The 23151-nt window shown below is 43.4% G+C and overlaps 14 pseudogenes; all 14 read left to right on the top strand.

Moving 5' to 3' along the window:
• The first annotated feature begins 150 nt into the window (after positions 1-150).
• Positions 151-414, top strand: LOC130341966 (U2 spliceosomal RNA; annotated as a pseudogene).
• A 1482-nt stretch (positions 415-1896) lies between these two features.
• On the top strand, positions 1897-2160 carry LOC130339916 (U2 spliceosomal RNA; annotated as a pseudogene).
• A 1465-nt stretch (positions 2161-3625) lies between these two features.
• Positions 3626-3889, top strand: LOC130339221 (U2 spliceosomal RNA; annotated as a pseudogene).
• Positions 3890-5347: 1458 nt separating this feature from the next.
• Positions 5348-5611, top strand: LOC130339210 (U2 spliceosomal RNA; annotated as a pseudogene).
• Positions 5612-7077: 1466 nt separating this feature from the next.
• On the top strand, positions 7078-7341 carry LOC130339188 (U2 spliceosomal RNA; annotated as a pseudogene).
• Positions 7342-8802: 1461 nt separating this feature from the next.
• On the top strand, positions 8803-9066 carry LOC130339177 (U2 spliceosomal RNA; annotated as a pseudogene).
• A 1471-nt stretch (positions 9067-10537) lies between these two features.
• LOC130341007 (U2 spliceosomal RNA) lies at positions 10538-10802 on the top strand (annotated as a pseudogene).
• A 1492-nt stretch (positions 10803-12294) lies between these two features.
• LOC130341736 (U2 spliceosomal RNA) lies at positions 12295-12558 on the top strand (annotated as a pseudogene).
• A 1492-nt stretch (positions 12559-14050) lies between these two features.
• On the top strand, positions 14051-14314 carry LOC130341725 (U2 spliceosomal RNA; annotated as a pseudogene).
• A 1484-nt stretch (positions 14315-15798) lies between these two features.
• On the top strand, positions 15799-16062 carry LOC130341703 (U2 spliceosomal RNA; annotated as a pseudogene).
• A 1461-nt stretch (positions 16063-17523) lies between these two features.
• LOC130342021 (U2 spliceosomal RNA) lies at positions 17524-17789 on the top strand (annotated as a pseudogene).
• Positions 17790-19252: 1463 nt separating this feature from the next.
• On the top strand, positions 19253-19519 carry LOC130341137 (U2 spliceosomal RNA; annotated as a pseudogene).
• A 1465-nt stretch (positions 19520-20984) lies between these two features.
• On the top strand, positions 20985-21249 carry LOC130340299 (U2 spliceosomal RNA; annotated as a pseudogene).
• A 1457-nt stretch (positions 21250-22706) lies between these two features.
• LOC130341385 (U2 spliceosomal RNA) lies at positions 22707-22972 on the top strand (annotated as a pseudogene).
• Positions 22973-23151: the final 179 nt, after the last annotated feature.

The following is a 23151-nucleotide window of genomic DNA, read 5'->3' as shown; positions in this document are numbered from 1 at the left end:
AGCCTGTGCTGTATGTATGTATGGGTGGCTTACTGCCACCCACCCAGAAAGTGTATGGGAGGCTGGTTGGCTGCCAGCCTTCCTTCCATTCCTATGAGTAATGTGAGTGCTCATGAAGGGGACATGGTTGGGTCCACCCCTTTCCCGGTTATCCCCTCTAGGCCTTTTGGCTTAGATCAAGTGTAAAAAAAGAAAGGATCTTGCGACAGATCGCATTCTGAGGCACGTTTTTTTTTGTGTGAATACTTGCACTTGGGTGACTTGTGAGCACATACTGATACATACGTTCCCTATCTGGGGACCATAAATTAAATGGATTTTTGAGAAAGGGAGCTGATTTGGAAGCTTGCTTCTGTCGCCCTATGCATTGACCCGATGTGGCAGTATCTTCTGGTAGTGAACAGTGCACCACCCCATTCCAGTGTTAAACAAGAAAGATTCTCATTTAATCCTCTGTGGGTGAGAATTTGAGTTTGAGAATTGGAGACCAAAATGATGAGTTGCACTGACTGGTTTATGAACGTCTATTCATTTAGCGTTTTAATGACCATGTTTGCACACTGATTGGTGTAAAAAAATAAAATAAAACTAAATAATAATAATCTAGCACACCTGTGCAGGTTTGACATGACATGACAGGTAGCTGTCTTGTGGGTGGTGCTGAATCCTGTTAAATGACATGAGGGTCTCATGCCTATACACAAGGGTGTGTCATTGCTGTTGCTTGACCATGCATTGGTTTCTGTGGTCAGTGAATGATAAAAACTAAATTTACCATCCATTGATGGATGGGAAATCCGCCATGAGGCATTTGTTTTTAGAAACTGCTGCTCACAACCAATGTTGCAATGGAGTGTCTCCATCTGCTGGTGGTATTGGAAAGGCATTAGTGCTATGACAGGGTCTGAAGAAGAAGAAGAAGAAGAAGAAGAAGAAGAAGAAGAAGAAGAAGAAGAAGAAGACGGAAAAAAATATATATAAAAAGAAAAAGAGAGAGAGAGAGAGAGACTGACTTAGTGAGAGAGTGAGTGAGAGTGAATGAGTGAGTGAGTGATTGAGTGAGTGAGTGAGTGAGTGAGAACAAATGAGTTAAAGCAAGTGAGTGAGAGAGATCGAATGAATGAAAGTCTGAATGACAGAAAGAAAAAAGGATGAAGAAAGAAGCATGAAGAAAAAAAAATGTATATGGAGTTGCTGACATGAGTGCAATCTACAAAGCCGTTGAGGCTGATCCTCATGGGAGGATTATTGCACCAGGACCCTTAGCACTTTTAAAATGCCATTCAATGCCACGGGCTAGATGTAAACTGCAGATGACCATGTTGTGGTAGTTACCATGGATACCCAAGTGATGTGTGAGCTAACACATAGGCCCAACAGATTCCAAGAAGGCCAGAATCAACAGCGGCACCACCATCGATTGTCAGGTCACCCGGATTCAGCAAATACCAGAGTCCAAAATGATGCAGGTTTATACTGTTAATTTTCAGTTTATCGTTACAGTTGGTGTTATTCCATGTCGGAAGGGACGCAGCTACAGCCAGTGGGGTAACTAGAGACAGGCAGGCAGCTATGTGCAACAAAGGTAGGCGTGTTGTTTTCATATGCAGATCTGAAATATTGTCTTATATGCAAGAGGAGGAGTGATGGGGGTTCAGGCAAAAGCCAGGCTATGGATTGCATTGCTAAATGCTCCATCAGAGTGCAATGGTCGCCTGTCCTTTTTTTAAGTGATGATGTGGGTTTAGCCTGTGCTGTATGTATGTATGGGTGGCTGACTGCCACCCACCCAGAAAGTGTATGGGAGGCTGGCTGGCTGCCAGCCTTCCTTCCATTCCTATGAGTAATGTGAGTGCTCATGAAGGGGACATGGTTGGGTCCACCCCTTTCCCGGTTATCCCCTCTAGGCCTTTTGGCTTAGATCAAGTGTAAAAAAAGAAAGGATCTTGCGACAGATCGCATTCTGAGGCACGTTTTTTTTTGTGTGAATACTTGCACTTGGGTGACTTGTGAGCACATACTGATACATACGTTCCCTATCTGGGGACCATAAATTAAATGGATTTTTGAGAAAGGGAGCTGATTTGGAAGCTTGCTTCTGTCGCCCTATGCATTGACCCGATGTGGCAGTATCTTCGGGTAGTGAACAGTGCACCACCCCATTCCAGTGTTAAACAAGAAAGATTCTCATTTAATCCTCCGTGGGTGAGAATTTGAGTTTGAGAATTGGAGACCAAAATGATGAGTTGCACTGACTGGTTTATGAACGTCTATTCATTTAGCGTTTTAATGACCATGTTTGCACACTGATTGGTGTAAAAAAATAAAATAAAACTAAATAATAATAATCTAGCACACCTGTGCAGGTTTGACATGACATGACAGGTAGCTGTCTTGTGGGTGGTGCTGAATCCTGTTAAATGACATGAGGGTCTCATGCCTATACACAAGGGTGTGTCATTGCTGTTGCTTGACCATGCATTGGTTTCTGTGGTCAGTGAATGATAAAAACAAAATATACCATCCATTGATGGATGGGAAATCCGCCATGAGGCATTTGTTTTTAGAAACTGCTGCTCACAACCAATGTTGCAATGGAGTGTCTCCATCTGCTGGTGGTATTGGAAAGGCATTAGTGCTATGACAGGGTCTGAAGAAGAAGAAGAAGAAGACGGAAAAAAATATATATAAAAAGAAAAAGAGAGAGAGAGAGAGAGACTGACTTAGTGAGCGAGTGAGTGAGAGAGTGAGAGTGAGTGAGAGTGAATGAGTGAGTGAGTGATTGAGTGAGTGAGTGAGTGAGAACAAATGAGTTAAAGCAAGTGAGTGAGAGAGATCGAATGAATGAAAGTCTGAATGACAGAAAGAAAAAAGGATGAAGAAAGAAGCATGAAGGAAAAAAAATGTATATGGAGTTGCTGACATGAGTGCAATCTACAAAGCCGTTGAGGCTGATCCTCATGGGAGGATTATTGCACCAGGACCCTTAGCACTTTTAAAATGCCATTCAATGCCACGGGCTAGATGTAAACTGCAGATGACCATGTTGTGGTAGTTACCATGGATACCCAAGTGATGTGTGAGCTAACACATAGGCCCAACAGATTCCAAGAAGGCCAGAATCACCAGCGGCACCACCATCGATTGTCAGGTCACCCGGATTCAGCAAATACCAGAGTCCAAAATGATGCAGGTTTATACTGTTAATTTTCAGTTTATCGTTACAGTTGGTGTTATTCCATGTCGGAAGGGACGCAGCTACAGCCAGTGGGGTAACTAGAGACAGGCAGGCAGCTATGTGCAACAAAGGTAGGCGTGTTGTTTTCATATGCAGATCTGAAATATTGTCTTATATGCAAGAGGAGGAGTGATGGGGGTTCAGGCAAAAGCCAGGCTATGGATTGCATTGCTAAATGCTCCATCAGAGTGCAATGGTCGCCTGTCCCTTTTTTTAAGTGATGATGTGGGTTTAGCCTGTGCTGTATGTATGTATGTATGGGTGGCTGACTGCCACCCACCCAGAGAGTGTATGGGAGTCTGGTTGGCTGCCAGCCTTCCTTCCATTCCTATGAGTAATGTGAGTGCTCATGAAGGGGACATGGTTGGGTCCACCCCTTTCCCGGTTATCCCCTCTAGGCCTTTTGGCTTAGATCAAGTGTAAAAAAAGAAAGGATCTTGCGACAGATCGCATCCTGAGGCACGTTTTTTTTTGTGTGAATACTTGCACTTGGGTGACTTGTGAGCACATACTGATACATACGTTCCCTATCTGGGGACCATAAATTAAATGGATTTTTGAGAAAGGGAGCTGATTTGGAAGCTTGCTTCTGTCGCCCTATGCATTGACCCGATGTGGCAGTATCTTCGGGTAGTGAACAGTGCACCACCCCATTCCAGTGTTAAACAAGAAAGATTCTCATTTAATCCTCCGTGGGTGAGAATTGGAGACCAAAATGATGAGTTGCACTGACTGGTTTATGAACGTCTATTCATTTAGCGTTTTAATGACCATGTTTGCACACTGATTGGTGTAAAAAAATAAAATAAAACTAAATAATAATAATCTAGCACACCTGTGCAGGATTGACATGACATGACAGGTAGCTGTCTTGTGGGTGGTGCTGAATCCTGTTAAATGACATGAGGGTCTCATGCCTATACACAAGGGTGTGTCATTGCTGTTGCTTGACCATGCATTGGTTTCTGTGGTCAGTGAATGATAAAAACAAAATTTACCATCCATTGATGGATGGGAAATCCGCCATGAGGCATTTGTTTTTAGAAACTGCTGCTCACAACCAATGTTGCAATGGAGTGTCTCCATCTGCTGGTGGTATTGGAAAGGCATTAGTGCTATGACAGGGTCTGAAGAAGAAGAAGAAGAAGAAGAAGACGGAAAAAAATATATATAAAAAGAAAAAGAGAGAGAGAGAGAGAGAGACTGACTTAGTGAGCGAGTGAGTGAGAGAGTGAGAGTGAGTGAGAGTGAATGAGTGAGTGAGTGATTGAGTGAGTGAGTGAGTGAGAACAAATGAGTTAAAGCAAGTGAGTGAGAGAGATCGAATGAATGAAAGTCTGAATGACAGAAAGAAAAAAGGATGAAGAAAGAAGCATGAAGGAAAAAAAATGTATATGGAGTTGCTGACATGAGTGCAATCTACAAAGCCGTTGAGGCTGATCCTCATGGGAGGATTATTGCACCAGGACCCTTAGCACTTTTAAAATGCCATTCAATGCCACGGGCTAGATGTAAACTGCAGATGACCATGTTGTGGTAGTTACCATGGATACCCAAGTGATGTGTGAGCTAACACATAGGCCCAACAGATTCCAAGAAGGCCAGAATCACCAGCGGCACCACCATCGATTGTCAGGTCACCCGGATTCAGCAAATACCAGAGTCCAAAATGATGCAGGTTTATACTGTTAATTTTCAGTTTATCGTTACAGTTGGTGTTATTCCATGTCGGAAGGGACGCAGCTACAGCCAGTGGGGTAACTAGAGACAGGCAGGCAGCTATGTGCAACAAAGGTAGGCGTGTTGTTTTCATATGCAGATCTGAAATATTGTCTTATATGCAAGAGGAGGAGTGATGGGGGTTCAGGCAAAAGCCAGGCTATGGATTGCATTGCTAAATGCTCCATCAGAGTGCAATGGTCGCCTGTCCTTTTTTTAAGTGATGATGTGGGTTTAGCCTGTGCTGTATGTATGTATGTATGGGTGGCTGACTGCCACCCACCCAGAGAGTGTATGGGAGTCTGGTTGGCTGCCAGCCTTCCTTCCATTCCTATGAGTAATGTGAGTGCTCATGAAGGGGACATGGTTGGGTCCACCCCTTTCCCGGTTATCCCCTCTAGGCCTTTTGGCTTAGATCAAGTGTAAAAAAAGAAAGGATCTTGCGACAGATCGCATCCTGAGGCACGTTTTTTTTTGTGTGAATACTTGCACTTGGGTGACTTGTGAGCACATACTGATACATACGTTCCCTATCTGGGGACCATAAATTAAATGGATTTTTGAGAAAGGGAGCTGATTTGGAAGCTTGCTTCTGTCGCCCTATGCATTGACCCGATGTGGCAGTATCTTCGGGTAGTGAACAGTGCACCACCCCATTCCAGTGTTAAACAAGAAAGATTCTCATTTAATCCTCCGTGGGTGAGAATTTGAGTTTGAGAATTGGAGACCAAAATGATGAGTTGCACTGACTGGTTTATGAACGTCTATTCATTTAGCGTTTTAATGACCATGTTTGCACACTGATTGGTGTAAAAAAATAAAATAAAACTAAATAATAATAATCTAGCACACCTGTGCAGGTTTGACATGACATGACAGGTAGCTGTCTTGTGGGTGGTGCTGAATCCTGTTAAATGACATGAGGGTCTCATGCCTATACACAAGGGTGTGTCATTGCTGTTGCTTGACCATGCATTGGTTTCTGTGGTCAGTGAATGATAAAAACAAAATTTACCATCCATTGATGGATGGGAAATCCGCCATGAGGCATTTGTTTTTAGAAACTGCTGCTCACAACCAATGTTGCAATGGAGTGTCTCCATCTGCTGGTGGTATTGGAAAGGCATTAGTGCTATGACAGGGTCTGAAGAAGAAGAAGAAGAAGACGGAAAAATATATATATAAAAAGAAAAAGAGAGAGAGAGAGAGAGAGACTGACTTAGTGAGCGAGTGAGTGAGAGAGTGAGAGTGAGTGAGAGTGAATGAGTGAGTGAGTGATTGAGTGAGTGAGTGAGTGAGTGAGAACAAATGAGTTAAAGCAAGTGAGTGAGAGAGATCGAATGAATGAAAGTCTGAATGACAGAAAGAAAAAAGGATGAAGAAAGAAGCATGAAGAAAAAAAAATGTATATGGAGTTGCTGACATGAGTGCAATCTACAAAGCCGTTGAGGCTGATCCTCATGGGAGGATTATTGCACCAGGACCCTTAGCACTTTTAAAATGCCATTCAATGCCACGGGCTAGATGTAAACTGCAGATGACCATGTTGTGGTAGTTACCATGGATACCCAAGTGATGTGTGAGCTAACACATAGGCCCAACAGATTCCAAGAAGGCCAGAATCACCAGCGGCACCACCATCGATTGTCAGGTCACCCGGATTCAGCAAATACCAGAGTCCAAAATGATGCAGGTTTATACTGTTAATTTTCAGTTTATCGTTACAGTTGGTGTTATTCCATGTCGGAAGGGACGCAGCTACAGCCAGTGGGGTAACTAGAGACAGGCAGGCAGCTATGTGCAACAAAGGTAGGCGTGTTGTTTTCATATGCAGATCTGAAATATTGTCTTATATGCAAGAGGAGGAGTGATGGGGGTTCAGGCAAAAGCCAGGCTATGGATTGCATTGCTAAATGCTCCATCAGAGTGCAATGGTCGCCTGTCCTTTTTTTAAGTGATGATGTGGGTTTAGCCTGTGCTGTATGTATGTATGGGTGGCTGACTGCCACCCACCCAGAAAGTGTATGGGAGGCTGGTTGGCTGCCAGCCTTCCTTCCATTCCTATGAGTAATGTGAGTGCTCATGAAGGGGACATGGTTGGGTCCACCCCTTTCCCGGTTATCCCCTCTAGGCCTTTTGGCTTAGATCAAGTGTAAAAAAAGAAAGGATCTTGCGACAGATCGCATCCTGAGGCACGTTTTTTTTTGTGTGAATACTTGCACTTGGGTGACTTGTGAGCACATACTGATACATACGTTCCCTATCTGGGGACCATAAATTAAATGGATTTTTGAGAAAGGGAGCTGATTTGGAAGCTTGCTTCTGTCGCCCTATGCATTGACCCGATGTGGCAGTATCTTCGGGTAGTGAACAGTGCACCACCCCATTCCAGTGTTAAACAAGAAAGATTCTCATTTAATCCTCCGTGGGTGAGAATTTGAGTTTGAGAATTGGAGACCAAAATGATGAGTTGCACTGACTGGTTTATGAACGTCTATTCATTTAGCGTTTTAATGACCATGTTTGCACACTGATTGGTGTAAAAAAATAAAATAAAACTAAATAATAATAATCTAGCACACCTGTGCAGGTTTGACATGACATGACAGGTAGCTGTCTTGTGGGTGGTGCTGAATCCTGTTAAATGACATGAGGGTCTCATGCCTATACACAAGGGTGTGTCATTGCTGTTGCTTGACCATGCATTGGTTTCTGTGGTCAGTGAATGATAAAAACAAAATTTACCATCCATTGATGGATGGGAAATCCGCCATGAGGCATTTGTTTTTAGAAACTGCTGCTCACAACCAATGTTGCAATGGAGTGTCTCCATCTGCTGGTGGTATTGGAAAGGCATTAGTGCTATGACAGGGTCTGAAGAAGAAGAAGAAGACGGAAAAAAATATATATAAAAAGAAAAAGAGAGAGAGAGAGAGAGACTGACTTAGTGAGCGAGTGAGTGAGAGAGTGAGAGTGAGTGAGAGTGAATGAGTGAGTGAGTGATTGAGTGAGTGAGTGAGAACAAATGAGTTAAAGCAAGTGAGTGAGAGAGATCGAATGAATGAAAGTCTGAATGACAGAAAGAAAAAAGGATGAAGAAAGAAGCATGAAGAAAAAAAAATGTATATGGAGTTGCTGACATGAGTGCAATCTACAAAGCCGTTGAGGCTGATCCTCATGGGAGGATTATTGCACCAGGACCCTTAGCACTTTTAAAATGCCATTCAATGCCACGGGCTAGATGTAAACTGCAGATGACCATGTTGTGGTAGTTACCATGGATACCCAAGTGATGTGTGAGCTAACACATAGGCCCAACAGATTCCAAGAAGGCCAGAATCACCAGCGGCACCACCATCGATTGTCATGTCACCCGGATTCAGCAAATACCAGAGTCCAAAATGATGCAGGTTTATACTGTTAATTTTCAGTTTATCGTTACAGTTGGTGTTATTCCATGTCGGAAGGGACGCAGCTACAGCCAGTGGGGTAACTAGAGACAGGCAGGCAGCTATGTGCAACAAAGGTAGGCGTGTTGTTTTCATATGCAGATCTGAAATATTGTCTTATATGCAAGAGGAGGAGTGATGGGGGTTCAGGCAAAAGCCAGGCTATGGATTGCATTGCTAAATGCTCCATCAGAGTGCAATGGTCGCCTGTCCTTTTTTTAAGTGATGATGTGGGTTTAGCCTGTGCTGTATGTATGTATGTATGGGTGGGTGGCTGACTGCCACCCACCCAGAAAGTGTATGGGAGGCTGGTTGGCTGCCAGCCTTCCTTCCATTCCTATGAGTAATGTGAGTGCTCATGAAGGGGACATGGTTGGGTCCACCCCTTTCCCGGTTATCCCCTCTAGGCCTTTTGGCTTAGATCAAGTGTAAAAAAAGAAAGGATCTTGCGACAGATCGCATCCTGAGGCACGTTTTTTTTTGTGTGAATACTTGCACTTGGGTGACTTGTGAGCACATACTGATACATACGTTCCCTATCTGGGGACCATAAATTAAATGGATTTTTGAGAAAGGGAGCTGATTTGGAAGCTTGCTTCTGTCGCCCTATGCATTGACCCGATGTGGCAGTATCTTCGGGTAGTGAACAGTGCACCACCCCATTCCAGTGTTAAACAAGAAAGATTCTCATTTAATCCTCCGTGGGTGAGAATTTGAGTTTGAGAATTGGAGACCAAAATGATGAGTTGCACTGACTGGTTTATGAACGTCTATTCATTTAGCGTTTTAATGACCATGTTTGCACACTGATTGGTGTAAAAAAATAAAATAAAACTAAATAATAATAATCTAGCACACCTGTGCAGGTTTGACATGACATGACAGGTAGCTGTCTTGTGGGTGGTGCTGAATCCTGTTAAATGACATGAGGGTCTCATGCCTATACACAAGGGTGTGTCATTGCTGTTGCTTGACCATGCATTGGTTTCTGTGGTCAGTGAATGATAAAAACAAAATTTACCATCCATTGATGGATGGGAAATCCGCCATGAGGCATTTGTTTTTAGAAACTGCTGCTCACAACCAATGTTGCAATGGAGTGTCTCCATCTGCTGGTGGTATTGGAAAGGCATTAGTGCTATGACAGGGTCTGAAGAAGAAGAAGAAGAAGAAGAAGAAGAAGAAGACGGAAAAAAATATATATAAAAAGAAAAAGAGAGAGAGAGAGAGAGACTGACTTAGTGAGCGAGTGAGTGAGAGAGTGAGAGTGAGTGAGAGTGAATGAGTGAGTGAGTGATTGAGTGAGTGAGTGAGAACAAATGAGTTAAAGCAAGTGAGTGAGAGAGATCGAATGAATGAAAGTCTGAATGACAGAAAGAAAAAAGGATGAAGAAAGAAGCATGAAGAAAAAAAAATGTATATGGAGTTGCTGACATGAGTGCAATCTACAAAGCCGTTGAGGCTGATCCTCATGGGAGGATTATTGCACCAGGACCCTTAGCACTTTTAAAATGCCATTCAATGCCACGGGCTAGATGTAAACTGCAGATGACCATGTTGTGGTAGTTACCATGGATACCCAAGTGATGTGTGAGCTAACACATAGGCCCAACAGATTCCAAGAAGGCCAGAATCACCAGCGGCACCACCATCGATTGTCATGTCACCCGGATTCAGCAAATACCAGAGTCCAAAATGATGCAGGTTTATACTGTTAATTTTCAGTTTATCGTTACAGTTGGTGTTATTCCATGTCGGAAGGGACGCAGCTACAGCCAGTGGGGTAACTAGAGACAGGCAGGCAGCTATGTGCAACAAAGGTAGGCGTGTTGTTTTCATATGCAGATCTGAAATATTGTCTTATATGCAAGAGGAGGAGTGATGGGGGTTCAGGCAAAAGCCAGGCTATGGATTGCATTGCTAAATGCTCCATCAGAGTGCAATGGTCGCCTGTCCTTTTTTTAAGTGATGATGTGGGTTTAGCCTGTGCTGTATGTATGTATGGGTGGCTGACTGCCACCCACCCAGAAAGTGTATGGGAGGCTGGTTGGCTGCCAGCCTTCCTTCCATTCCTATGAGTAATGTGAGTGCTCATGAAGGGGACATGGTTGGGTCCACCCCTTTCCCGGTTATCCCCTCTAGGCCTTTTGGCTTAGATCAAGTGTAAAAAAAAGAAAGGATCTTGCGACAGATCGCATCCTGAGGCACGTTTTTTTTTGTGTGAATACTTGCACTTGGGTGACTTGTGAGCACATACTGATACATACGTTCCCTATCTGGGGACCATAAATTAAATGGATTTTTGAGAAAGGGAGCTGATTTGGAAGCTTGCTTCTGTCGCCCTATGCATTGACCCGATGTGGCAGTATCTTCGGGTAGTGAACAGTGCACCACCCCATTCCAGTGTTAAACAAGAAAGATTCTCATTTAATCCTCCGTGGGTGAGAATTTGAGTTTGAGAATTGGAGACCAAAATGATGAGTTGCACTGACTGGTTTATGAACGTCTATTCATTTAGCGTTTTAATGACCATGTTTGCACACTGATTGGTGTAAAAAAATAAAATAAAACTAAATAATAATAATCTAGCACACCTGTGCAGGTTTGACATGACATGACAGGTAGCTGTCTTGTGGGTGGTGCTGAATCCTGTTAAATGACATGAGGGTCTCATGCCTATACACAAGGGTGTGTCATTGCTGTTGCTTGACCATGCATTGGTTTCTGTGGTCAGTGAATGATAAAAACAAAATTTACCATCCATTGATGGATGGGAAATCCGCCATGAGGCATTTGTTTTTAGAAACTGCTGCTCACAACCAATGTTGCAATGGAGTGTCTCCATCTGCTGGTGGTATTGGAAAGGCATTAGTGCTATGACAGGGTCTGAAGAAGAAGAAGAAGAAGACGGAAAAAAATATATATAAAAAGAAAAAGAGAGAGAGAGAGAGAGACTGACTTAGTGAGCGAGTGAGTGAGAGAGTGAGAGTGAGTGAGAGTGAATGAGTGAGTGAGTGATTGAGTGAGTGAGTGATTGAGTGAGTGAGTGAGTGAGTGAGTGAGTGAGAACAAATGAGTTAAAGCAAGTGAGTGAGAGAGATCGAATGAATGAAAGTCTGAATGACAGAAAGAAAAAAGGATGAAGAAAGAAGCATGAAGAAAAAAAAATGTATATGGAGTTGCTGACATGAGTGCAATCTACAAAGCCGTTGAGGCTGATCCTCATGGGAGGATTATTGCACCAGGACCCTTAGCACTTTTAAAATGCCATTCAATGCCACGGGCTAGATGTAAACTGCAGATGATTATGTTGTGGTAGTTACCATGGATACCCAAGTGATGTGTGAGCTAACACATAGGCCCAACAGATTCCAAGAAGGCCAGAATCACCAGCGGCACCACCATCGATTGTCATGTCACCCGGATTCAGCAAATACCAGAGTCCAAAATGATGCAGGTTTATACTGTTAATTTTCAGTTTATCGTTACAGTTGGTGTTATTCCATGTCGGAAGGGACGCAGCTACAGCCAGTGGGGTAACTAGAGACAGGCAGGCAGCTATGTGCAACAAAGGTAGGCGTGTTGTTTTCATATGCAGATCTGAAATATTGTCTTATATGCAAGAGGAGGAGTGATGGGGGTTCAGGCAAAAGCCAGGCTATGGATTGCATTGCTAAATGCTCCATCAGAGTGCAATGGTCGCCTGTCCTTTTTTTAATTGATGATGTGGGTTTAGCCTGTGCTGTATGTATGTATGTATGGGTGGCTGACTGCCACCCACCCAGAAAGTGTATGGGAGGCTGGTTGGCTGCCAGCCTTCCTTCCATTCCTATGAGTAATGTGAGTGCTCATGAAGGGGACATGGTTGGGTCCACCCCTTTCCCGGTTATCCCCTCTAGGCCTTTTGGCTTAGATCAAGTGTAAAAAAAGAAAGGATCTTGCGACAGATCGCATCCTGAGGCACGTTTTTTTTTGTGTGAATACTTGCACTTGGGTGACTTGTGAGCACATACTGATACATACGTTCCCTATCTGGGGACCATAAATTTAATGGATTTTTGAGAAAGGGAGCTGATTTGGAAGCTTGCTTCTGTCGCCCTATGCATTGACCCGATGTGGCAGTATCTTCGGGTAGTGAACAGTGCACCACCCCATTCCAGTGTTAAACAAGAAAGATTCTCATTTAATCCTCCGTGGGTGAGAATTTGAGTTTGAGTATTGGAGACCAAAATGATGAGTTGCACTGACTGGTTTATGAACGTCTATTCATTTAGCGTTTTAATGACCATGTTTGCACACTGATTGGTGTAAAAAAATAAAATAAAACTAAATAATAATAATCTAGCACACCTGTGCAGGTTTGACATGACATGACAGGTAGCTGTCTTGTGGGTGGTGCTGAATCCTGTTAAATGACATGAGGGTCTCATGCCTATACACAAGGGTGTGTCATTGCTGTTGCTTGACCATGCATTGGTTTCTGTGGTCAGTGAATGATAAAAACAAAATTTACCATCCATTGATGGATGGGAAATCCGCCATGAGGCATTTGTTTTTAGAAACTGCTGCTCACAACCAATGTTGCAATGGAGTGTCTCCATCTGCTGGTGGTATTGGAAAGGCATTAGTGCTATGACAGGGTCTGAAGAAGAAGAAGAAGAAGACGGAAAAAAATATATATAAAAAGAAAAAGAGAGAGAGAGAGAGAGACTGACTTAGTGAGCGAGTGAGTGAGAGAGTGAGAGTGAGTGAGAGTGAATGAGTGAGTGAGTGATTGAGTGAGTGAGTGATTGAGTGAGTGAGTGAGTGAGTGAGTGAGAACAAATGAGTTAAAGCAAGTGAGTGAGAGAGATCGAATGAATGAAAGTCTGAATGACAGAAAGAAAAAAGGATGAAGAAAGAAGCATGAAGAAAAAAAAATGTATATGGAGTTGCTGACATGAGTGCAATCTACAAAGCCGTTGAGGCTGATCCTCATGGGAGGATTATTGCACCAGGACCCTTAGCACTTTTAAAATGCCATTCAATGCCACGGGCTAGATGTAAACTGCAGATGACCATGTTGTGGTAGTTACCATGGATACCCAAGTGATGTGTGAGCTAACACATAGGCCCAACAGATTCCAAGAAGGCCAGAATCACCAGCGGCACCACCATCGATTGTCATGTCACCCGGATTCAGCAAATACCAGAGTCCAAAATGATGCAGGTTTATACTGTTAATTTTCAGTTTATCGTTACAGTTGGTGTTATTCCATGTCGGAAGGGACGCAGCTACAGCCAGTGGGGTAACTAGAGACAGGCAGGCAGGCAGCTATGTGCAACAAAGGTAGGCGTGTTGTTTTCATATGCAGATCTGAAATATTGTCTTATATGCAAGAGGAGGAGTGATGGGGGTTCAGGCAAAAGCCAGGCTATGGATTGCATTGCTAAATGCTCCATCAGAGTGCAATGGTCGCCTGTCCTTTTTTTAATTGATGATGTGGGTTTAGCCTGTGCTGTATGTATGTATGTATGGGTGGCTGACTGCCACCCACCCAGAAAGTGTATGGGAGGCTGGTTGGCTGCCAGCCTTCCTTCCATTCCTATGAGTAATGTGAGTGCTCATGAAGGGGACATGGTTGGGTCCACCCCTTTCCCGGTTATCCCCTCTAGGCCTTTTGGCTTAGATCAAGTGTAAAAAAAGAAAGGATCTTGCGACAGATCGCATCCTGAGGCACGTTTTTTTTTGTGTGAATACTTGCACTTGGGTGACTTGTGAGCACATACTGATACATACGTTCCCTATCTGGGGACCATAAATTTAATGGATTTTTGAGAAAGGGAGCTGATTTGGAAGCTTGCTTCTGTCGCCCTATGCATTGACCCGATGTGGCAGTATCTTCGGGTAGTGAACAGTGCACCACCCCATTCCAGTGTTAAACAAGAAAGATTCTCATTTAATCCTCCGTGGGTGAGAATTTGAGTTTGAGTATTGGAGACCAAAATGATGAGTTGCACTGACTGGTTTATGAACGTCTATTCATTTAGCGTTTTAATGACCATGTTTGCACACTGATTGGTGTAAAAAAATAAAATAAAACTAAATAATAATAATCTAGCACACCTGTGCAGGTTTGACATGACATGACAGGTAGCTGTCTTGTGGGTGGTGCTGAATCCTGTTAAATGACATGAGGGTCTCATGCCTATACACAAGGGTGTGTCATTGCTGTTGCTTGACCATGCATTGGTTTCTGTGGTCAGTGAATGATAAAAACAAAATTTACCATCCATTGATGGATGGGAAATCCGCCATGAGGCATTTGTTTTTAGAAACTGCTGCTCACAACCAATGTTGCAATGGAGTGTCTCCATCTGCTGGTGGTATTGGAAAGGCATTAGTGCTATGACAGGGTCTGAAGAAGAAGAAGAAGAAGACGGAAAAAAATATATATAAAAAGAAAAAGAGAGAGAGAGAGAGAGACTGACTTAGTGAGCGAGTGAGTGAGAGAGTGAGAGTGAGTGAGAGTGAATGAGTGAGTGAGTGATTGAGTGAGTGAGTGATTGAGTGAGTGAGTGAGTGAGTGAGAACAAATGAGTTAAAGCAAGTGAGTGAGAGAGATCGAATGAATGAAAGTCTGAATGACAGAAAGAAAAAAGGATGAAGAAAGAAGCATGAAGAAAAAAAAATGTATATGGAGTTGCTGACATGAGTGCAATCTACAAAGCCGTTGAGGCTGATCCTCATGGGAGGATTATTGCACCAGGACCCTTAGCACTTTTAAAATGCCATTCAATGCCACGGGCTAGATGTAAACTGCAGATGACCATGTTGTGGTAGTTACCATGGATACCCAAGTGATGTGTGAGCTAACACATAGGCCCAACAGATTCCAAGAAGGCCAGAATCACCAGCGGCACCACCATCGATTGTCATGTCACCCGGATTCAGCAAATACCAGAGTCCAAAATGATGCAGGTTTATACTGTTAATTTTCAGTTTATCGTTACAGTTGGTGTTATTCCATGTCGGAAGGGACGCAGCTACAGCCAGTGGGGTAACTAGAGACAGGCAGGCAGCTATGTGCAACAAAGGTAGGCGTGTTGTTTTCATATGCAGATCTGAAATATTGTCTTATATGCAAGAGGAGGAGTGATGGGGGTTCAGGCAAAAGCCAGGCTATGGATTGCATTGCTAAATGCTCCATCAGAGTGCAATGGTCGCCTGTCCTTTTTTTAATTGATGATGTGGGTTTAGCCTGTGCTGTATGTATGTATGTATGGGTGGCTGACTGCCACCCACCCAGAAAGTGTATGGGAGGCTGGTTGGCTGCCAGCCTTCCTTCCATTCCTATGAGTAATGTGAGTGCTCATGAAGGGGACATGGTTGGGTCCACCCCTTTCCCGGTTATCCCCTCTAGGCCTTTTGGCTTAGATCAAGTGTAAAAAAAGAAAGGATCTTGCGACAGATCGCATCCTGAGGCACGTTTTTTTTTGTGTGAATACTTGCACTTGGGTGACTTGTGAGCACATACTGATACATACGTTCCCTATCTGGGGACCATAAATTTAATGGATTTTTGAGAAAGGGAGCTGATTTGGAAGCTTGCTTCTGTCGCCCTATGCATTGACCCGATGTGGCAGTATCTTCGGGTAGTGAACAGTGCACCACCCCATTCCAGTGTTAAACAAGAAAGATTCTCATTTAATCCTCCGTGGGTGAGAATTTGAGTTTGAGTATTGGAGACCAAAATGATGAGTTGCACTGACTGGTTTATGAACGTCTATTCATTTAGCGTTTTAATGACCATGTTTGCACACTGATTGGTGTAAAAAAATAAAATAAAACTAAATAATAATAATCTAGCACACCTGTGCAGGTTTGACATGACATGACAGGTAGCTGTCTTGTGGGTGGTGCTGAATCCTGTTAAATGACATGAGGGTCTCATGCCTATACACAAGGGTGTGTCATTGCTGTTGCTTGACCATGCATTGGTTTCTGTGGTCAGTGAATGATAAAAACAAAATTTACCATCCATTGATGGATGGGAAATCCGCCATGAGGCATTTGTTTTTAGAAACTGCTGCTCACAACCAATGTTGCAATGGAGTGTCTCCATCTGCTGGTGGTATTGGAAAGGCATTAGTGCTATGACAGGGTCTGAAGAAGAAGAAGAAGAAGAAGAAGAAGACGGAAAAAAATATATATAAAAAGAAAAAGAGAGAGAGAGAGAGAGACTGACTTAGTGAGCGAGTGAGTGAGAGTAAGTGAGAGTGAATGAGTGAGTGAGTGATTGAGTGAGTGAGTGAGTGAGAACAAATGAGTTAAAGCAAGTGAGTGAGAGAGATCGAATGAATGAAAGTCTGAATGACAGAAAGAAAAAAGGATGAAGAAAGAAGCATGAAGAAAAAAAAATGTATATGGAGTTGCTGACATGAGTGCAATCTACAAAGCCGTTGAGGCTGATCCTCATGGGAGGATTATTGCACCAGGACCCTTAGCACTTTTAAAATGCCATTCAATGCCACGGGCTAGATGTAAACTGCAGATGACCATGTTGTGGTAGTTACCATGGATACCCAAGTGATGTGTGAGCTAACACATAGGCCCAACAGATTCCAAGAAGGCCAGAATCACCAGCGGCACCACCATCGATTGTCAGGTCACCCGGATTCAGCAAATACCAGAGTCCAAAATGATGCAGGTTTATACTGTTAATTTTCAGTTTATCGTTACAGTTGGTGTTATTCCATGTCGGAAGGGACGCAGCTACAGCCAGTGGGGTAACTAGAGACAGGCAGGCAGCTATGTGCAACAAAGGTAGGCGTGTTGTTTTCATATGCAGATCTGAAATATTGTCTTATATGCAAGAGGAGGAGTGATGGGGGTTCAGGCAAAAGCCAGGCTATGGATTGCATTGCTAAATGCTCCATCAGAGTGCAATGGTCGCCTGTCCTTTTTTTAAGTGATGATGTGGGTTTAGCCTGTGCTGTATGTATGTATGGGTGGCTGACTGCCACCCACCCAGAAAGTGTATGGGAGGCTGGTTGGCTGCCAGCCTTCCTTCCATTCCTATGAGTAATGTGAGTGCTCATGAAGGGGACATGGTTGGGTCCACCCCTTTCCCGGTTATCCCCTCTAGGCCTTTTGGCTTAGATCAAGTGTAAAAAAAAGAAAGGATCTTGCGACAGATCGCATCCTGAGGCACGTTTTTTTTTTGTGTGAATACTTGCACTTGGGTGACTTGTGAGCACATACTGATACATACGTTCCCTATCTGGGGACCATAAATTAAATGGATTTTTGAGAAAGGGAGCTGATTTGGAAGCTTGCTTCTGTCGCCCTATGCATTGACCCGATGTGGCGGTATCTTCGGGTAGTGAACAGTGCACCACCCCATTCCAGTGTTAAACAAGAAAGATTCTCATTTAATCCTCCGTGGGTGAGAATTTGAGTTTGAGAATTGGAGACCAAAATGATGAGTTGCACTGACTGGTTTATGAACGTCTATTCATTTAGCGTTTTAATGACCATGTTTGCACACTGATTGGTGTAAAAAAATAAAATAAAACTAAATAATAATAATCTAGCACACCTGTGCAGGTTTGACATGACATGACAGGTAGCTGTCTTGTGGGTGGTGCTGAATCCTGTTAAATGACATGAGGGTCTCATGCCTATACACAAGGGTGTGTCATTGCTGTTGCTTGACCATGCATTGGTTTCTGTGGTCAGTGAATGATAAAAACAAAATTTACCATCCATTGATGGATGGGAAATCCGCCATGAGGCATTTGTTTTTAGAAACTGCTGCTCACAACCAATGTTGCAATGGAGTGTCTCCATCTGCTGGTGGTATTGGAAAGGCATTAGTGCTATGACAGGGTCTGAAGAAGAAGAAGAAGAAGACGGAAAAAAACATATATATAAAAAGAAAAAGAGAGAGAGAGAGAGAGACTGACTTAGTGAGCGAGTGAGTGAGAGAGTGAGAGTGAGTGAGAGTGAATGAGTGAGTGAGTGATTGAGTGAGTGAGTGAGTGAGAACAAATGAGTTAAAGCAAGTGAGTGAGAGAGATCGAATGAATGAAAGTCTGAATGACAGAAAGAAAAAAGGATGAAGAAAGAAGCATGAAGAAAAAAAAATGTATATGGAGTTGCTGACATGAGTGCAATCTACAAAGCCGTTGAGGCTGATCCTCATGGGAGGATTATTGCACCAGGACCCTTAGCACTTTTAAAATGCCATTCAATGCCACGGGCTAGATGTAAACTGCAGATGACCATGTTGTGGTAGTTACCATGGATACCCAAGTGATGTGTGAGCTAACACATAGGCCCAACAGATTCCAAGAAGGCCAGAATCACCAGCGGCACCACCATCGATTGTCAGGTCACCCGGATTCAGCAAATACCAGAGTCCAAAATGATGCAGGTTTATACTGTTAATTTTCAGTTTATCGTTACAGTTGGTGTTATTCCATGTCGGAAGGGACGCAGCTACAGCCAGTGGGGTAACTAGAGACATGCAGGCAGCTATGTGCAACAAAGGTAGGCGTGTTGTTTTCATATGCAGATCTGAAATATTGTCTTATATGCAAGAGGAGGAGTGATGGGGGTTCAGGCAAAAGCCAGGCTATGGATTGCATTGCTAAATGCTCCATCAGAGTGCAATGGTCGCCTGTCCTTTTTTTTAAGTGATGATGTGGGTTTAGCCTGTGCTGTATGTATGTATGGGTGGCTGACTGCCACCCACCCAGAAAGTGTATGGGAGGCTGGTTGGCTGCCAGCCTTCCTTCCATTCCTATGAGTAATGTGAGTGCTCATGAAGGGGACATGGTTGGGTCCACCCCTTTCCCGGTTATCCCCTCTAGGCCTTTTGGCTTAGATCAAGTGTAAAAAAAAGAAAGGATCTTGCGACAGATCGCATCCTGAGGCACGTTTTTTTTTTTGTGTGAATACTTGCACTTGGGTGACTTGTGAGCACATACTGATACATACGTTCCCTATCTGGGGACCATAAATTAAATGGATTTTTGAGAAAGGGAGCTGATTTGGAAGCTTGCTTCTGTCGCCCTATGCATTGACCCGATGTGGCAGTATCTTCGGGTAGTGAACAGTGCACCACCCCATTCCAGTGTTAAACAAGAAAGATTCTCATTTAATCCTCCGTGGGTGAGAATTTGAGTTTGAGAATTGGAGACCAAAATGATGAGTTGCACTGACTGGTTTATGAACGTCTATTCATTTAGCGTTTTAATGACCATGTTTGCACACTGATTGGTGTAAAAAAATAAAATAAAACTAAATAATAATAATCTAGCACACCTGTGCAGGTTTGACATGACATGACAGGTAGCTGTCTTGTGGGTGGTGCTGAATCCTGTTAAATGACATGAGGGTCTCATGCCTATACACAAGGGTGTGTCATTGCTGTTGCTTGACCATGCATTGGTTTCTGTGGTCAGTGAATGATAAAAACAAAATTTACCATCCATTGATGGATGGGAGATCCGCCATGAGGCATTTGTTTTTAGAAACTGCTGCTCACAACCAATGTTGCAATGGAGTGTCTCCATCTGCTGGTGGTATTGGAAAGGCATTAGTGCTATGACACGGTCTGAAGAAGAAGAAGAAGAAGAAGACGGAAAAAAACATATATATAAAAAGAAAAAGAGAGAGAGAGAGAGAGACTGACTTAGTGAGCGAGTGAGTGAGAGAGTGAGAGTGAGTGAGAGTGAATGAGTGAGTGAGTGATTGAGTGAGTGAGTGAGTGAGAACAAATGAGTTAAAGCAAGTGAGTGAGAGAGATCGAATGAATGAAAGTCTGAATGACAGAAAGAAAAAAGGATGAAGAAAGAAGCATGAAGAAAAAAAAATGTATATGGAGTTGCTGACATGAGTGCAATCTACAAAGCCGTTGAGGCTGATCCTCATGGGAGGATTATTGCACCAGGACCCTTAGCACTTTTAAAATGCCATTCAATGCCACGGGCTAGATGTAAACTGCAGATGACCATGTTGTGGTAGTTACCATGGATACCCAAGTGATGTGTGAGCTAACACATAGGCCCAACAGATTCCAAGAAGGCCAGAATCACCAGCGGCACCACCATCGATTGTCAGGTCACCCGGATTCAGCAAATACCAGAGTCCAAAATGATGCAGGTTTATACTGTTAATTTTCAGTTTATCGTTACAGTTGGTGTTATTCCATGTCGGAAGGGACGCAGCTACAGCCAGTGGGGTAAATAGAGACAGGCAGGCAGCTATGTGCAACAAAGGTAGGCGTGTTGTTTTCATATGCAGATCTGAAATATTGTCTTATATGCAAGAGGAGGAGTGATGGGGGTTCAGGCAAAAGCCAGGCTATGGATTGCATTGCTAAATGCTCCATCAGAGTGCAATGGTCGCCTGTCCTTTTTTTAAGTGATGATGTGGGTTTAGCCTGTGCTGTATGTATGTATGGGTGGCTGACTGCCACCCACCCAGAAAGTGTATGGGAGGCTGGTTGGCTGCCAGCCTTCCTTCCATTCCTATGAGTAATGTGAGTGCTCATGAAGGGGACATGGTTGGGTCCACCCCTTTCCCGGTTATCCCCTCTAGGCCTTTTGGCTTAGATCAAGTGTAAAAAAAGAAAGGATCTTGCGACAGATCGCATCCTGAGGCACGTTTTTTTTTTGTGTGAATACTTGCACTTGGGTGACTTGTGAGCACATACTGATACATACGTTCCCTATCTGGGGACCATAAATTAAATGGATTTTTGAGAAAGGGAGCTGATTTGGAAGCTTGCTTCTGTCGCCCTATGCATTGACCCGATGTGGCAGTATCTTCGGGTAGTGAACAGTGCACCACCCCCATTCCAGTGTTAAACAAGAAAGATTCTCATTTAATCCTCCGTGGGTGAGAATTTGAGTTTGAGAATTGGAGACCAAAATGATGAGTTGCACTGACTGGTTTATGAACGTCTATTCATTTAGCGTTTTAATGACCATGTTTGCACACTGATTGGTGTAAAAAAAATAAAATAAAACTAAATAATAATAATCTAGCACACCTGTGCAGGTTTGACATGACATGACAGGTAGCTGTCTTGTGGGTGGTGCTGAATCCTGTTAAATGACATGAGGGTCTCATGCCTATACACAAGGGTGTGTCATTGCTGTTGCTTGACCATGCATTGGTTTCTGTGGTCAGTGAATGATAAAAACAAAATTTACCATCCATTGATGGATGGGAAATCCGCCATGAGGCATTTGTTTTTAGAAACTGCTGCTCACAACCAATGTTGCAATGGAGTGTCTCCATCTGCTGGTGGTATTGGAAAGGCATTAGTGCTATGACAGGGTCTGAAGAAGAAGAAGAAGAAGACGGAAAAAAATATATATAAAAAGAAAAAGAGAGAGAGAGAGAGACTGACTTAGTGAGCGAGTGAGTGAGAGAGTGAGAGTGAGTGAGAGTGAATGAGTGAGTGAGTGAGTGAGTGAGTGAGAACAAATGAGTTAAAGCAAGTGAGTGAGAGAGATCGAATGAATGAAAGTCTGAATGACAGAAAGAAAAATGGATGAAGAAAGAAGCATGAAGAAAAAAAAATGTATATGGAGTTGCTGACATGAGTGCAATCTACAAAGCCGTTGAGGCTGATCCTCATGGGAGGATTATTGCACCAGGACCCTTAGCACTTTTAAAATGCCATTCAATGCCACGGGCTAGATGTAAACTGCAGATGACCATGTTGTGGTAGTTACCATGGATACCCAAGTGATGTGTGAGCTAACACATAGGCCCAACAGATTCCAAGAAGGCCAGAATCACCAGCGGCACCACCATCGATTGTCAGGTCACCCGGATTCAGCAAATACCAGAGTCCAAAATGATGCAGGTTTATACTGTTAATTTTCAGTTTATCGTTACAGTTGGTGTTATTCCATGTCGGAAGGGACGCAGCTACAGCCAGTGGGGTAACTAGAGACAGGCAGGCAGCTATGTGCAACAAAGGTAGGCGTGTTGTTTTCATATGCAGATCTGAAATATTGTCTTATATGCAAGAGGAGGAGTGATGGGGGTTCAGGCAAAAGCCAGGCTATGGATTGCATTGCTAAATGCTCCATCAGAGTGCAATGGTCGCCTGTCCTTTTTTTTAAGTGATGATGTGGGTTTAGCCTGTGCTGTATGTATGTATGTATGGGTGGCTGACTGCCACCCACCCAGAGAGTGTATGGGAGTCTGGTTGGCTGCCAGCCTTCCTTCCATTCCTATGAGTAATGTGAGTGCTCATGAAGGGGACATGGTTGGGTCCACCCCTTTCCCGGTTATCCCCTCTAGGCCTTTTGGCTTAGATCAAGTGTAAAAAAAAAGAAAGGATCTTGCGACAGATCGCATCCTGAGGCACGTTTTTTTTTGTGTGAATACTTGCACTTGGGTGACTTGTGAGCACATACTGATACATACGTTCCCTATCTGGGGACCATAAATTAAATGGATTTTTGAGAAAGGGAGCTGATTTGGAAGCTTGCTTCTGTCACCCTACGCATTGACCCGATGTGGCAGTATCTTCGGGTAGTGAACAGTGCACCACCCCACTCCAGTGTTAAACAAGAAAGATTCTCATTTAATCCTCCGTGGGTGAGAATTTGAGTTTGAGAATTGGAGACCAAAATGATGAGTTGCACTGACTGGTTTATGAACGTCTATTCATTTAGCGTTTTAATGACCATGTTTGCACACTGATTGGTGTAAAAAAATAAAATAAAACTAAA

This window comes from Hyla sarda, chromosome 1 (assembly GCF_029499605.1).
Source record: "Hyla sarda isolate aHylSar1 chromosome 1, aHylSar1.hap1, whole genome shotgun sequence".
Classification (NCBI taxonomy): Eukaryota; Metazoa; Chordata; class Amphibia; order Anura; family Hylidae; genus Hyla; species Hyla sarda.
The sequence above is the reverse complement of the archived record's forward strand: the minus strand, read 5'-3'. Positions and strand labels throughout refer to the sequence as shown.